Below are 2,440 nucleotides of genomic sequence, written 5' to 3' on the forward strand. Positions count from 1 at the left end.
TAAGTTTTTGTATTTCTTTCTAAGCTCAACGCGCTGCTCTTGTAAGGTGTTCAGCTCTAAAAACTATTTAGAGGAGTTTTTAAAGGTCCTCTTTAATGTTGTTACTTTGGAATGGTACTATTGAATCAGTAAACAAATACTGTTTTTTACAGTGCCTGCTCATACATACTGTTCATCTTGTCCGCGTTTTCCTTGTTACCTGTTTTTTCAATTAACTGTGGGGAGACAATTATTAACTAGGGTGTTGAACATGAAACTTTTTTTTAAACCAAGGAAAAAATGATTGGGTATTTTAAAGTTTCCTTTATTTGGGCATCACAGGGTATGTGTAAATGATGCATGTTCTTAATTCCTTTTTAAGAATCTGAGAATGGGTTAGCACATTTACCTTTAAATTTTATCTATTATCACACACGAGGCTTTCTTTCTAAGTCAGTTTATGTCAGCTGTACTTAAATATATTTGCAGGTCATTTGCATTTCTTTTCTGTGGGTTAAATGGACCTCAGTAATCTTTGTATGGCAATGTCGTAACTTTGGTACTATTTAAAAAGTTGCCTTCTGCTCTAGTGTGTGAAGTTTGAATATTTCTCTCTACACGCGGAGTCCCAAAGAGCATGCTTGCTAGAATTGAAACTACAGAGCTACATCTTGGCCTCGGTTCTCTATGCCCTACTTACAGCATCTCTCCTGTCAGGACAGTATTTAGCCTACGTACATTTTTTCACACGTGGTAACAGTAGATAAATTCCCCTGTTCAGTATGAGAAGGCTTATTCATTTACCTTCTAAATATCACTTGATGCCTCAAATGTGAAAACAAGCCCTTCATTAAACTAATATTGGCTTCATAATCAGTTTTTAACAAAATACTTGCACAGTAATAGATGAAATCATAAAGGCTAAAGTGATAGAGTGGCTTTTGAGTTTAAACTTTTGTCTTATTTCTGTTTCCTCCCTCCTCTACCAACACCCATCCAAAAATTCTTAGTATAATTTTAAGCTAAAAAACCTCTACAAACTTTAAAACTGCACTAAGACTTTTGGGACACCCTATATTTTTGTTATTCAGTAGGTAAATTCCTAAAAAGTCTTGAGCAAGCCAGCTTCCTAGATTCTTATACTTTTATTTCAAATAGTTATTATTAAAATATTTGCTGACTTTTTAAATATATATTTTTGTTGTGATGGGGGACTTTTTTTTTTGTCTCTGAAATTAGAAGTCTTTGGTGATACATGAAAAGCAGTCATATATTCTCTACCTGGACTTTTCATCTGCTGTTACCAGCGAAGTAGCATATTGAGTAGCCCCTTGAAAAGCTTTAGACGTCTTTTCCTTTGAGTTGGAGGAATGGACTCTGGGTATTGTTCAGGTTCCCCCCCCCCCACTTTTCAAGGTAAAAAGTAATGTCATTTCCCCATAGTTCACACACTACTCTTTTCCATTTTGCGTTCATAGTTACATTTGTTTCCTGTAGATTCAGTATCAGGGCTTGCTTTGAAGACTGCTAGATTTCTCTATACTTTATAAACACCACATGTCGTTCTTAACCGTAAGATCTTAGATGTAGGACTAGAAAGGACCTTGGAAGAAAGGACCCCCTCACTTTGGACATGGGAAAATCATGGCCCAGAGACATTTAAGGATCACTTACCCCGGGTCACAAAGCTAATAGATGGCAGGACCATGGGTTTAAACCCTTGTTCGCTGTCTCCAAGTCCACACTGCTTCCCAGGACAATGATAAGTGGAGAGCATGGAGATGGCTACTAGGTACGGTAGTCTTTTGCTTTTCCTAGGAATGGTGCTTTTTGAGAGCCCTGGAGGGGTTAACTAAGCAGCTCTTAGCCTGTTGGTAAAGGAACCCCTGCTTCAGATCTTTTTGTAAATGCCTTAGTTTGTTAATTTTTCCATGCTGTATTATCTTAAAATAGGACTTGTACAAAAAAAAGGCATGTGACTCAAAAAATTGAATTTCCAAGGCAAAAGGATACCAAATTATTCTTCAGCAGATGCCTTGGAACCTTTAAATTATCTATAGTCCCAGTTATTCATCTTGAATGTTTTCACACTTAACACTTTGAAGATAAGTTTCCAAAAGGTACTAAAAAAAAATAGCTGTGTGATAGGCTAGTAATGTGCTGCATCATATTAGTTATTTCCATATACAATCAATTCAACTTCTTCTACCATATGGACACCTTCTTTCGCCTTTACTTTATCATAGATCTTAGCCTCAGCATTATCCTGGACTCCCCTTGGCCCACATAGCCAGTCTGCTGATAAATCTTGCCATTTCTAACATCACAGCATCTCTCCCATCCAACACCGCCCCCAGTCTCACAGCTACCCCCTTAGTCCAAGCCTCTCTTGGATTATTGCAGCAGTTGGTCTTCTGGGCAGTCTCTCTGCCTCAGGTCTCTCACCATACACCATTCCAGT

The sequence above is a fragment of the Trichosurus vulpecula genome, chromosome 2, assembly GCF_011100635.1.
Source record: "Trichosurus vulpecula isolate mTriVul1 chromosome 2, mTriVul1.pri, whole genome shotgun sequence".
NCBI classification, from domain to species: Eukaryota; Metazoa; Chordata; class Mammalia; order Diprotodontia; family Phalangeridae; genus Trichosurus; species Trichosurus vulpecula.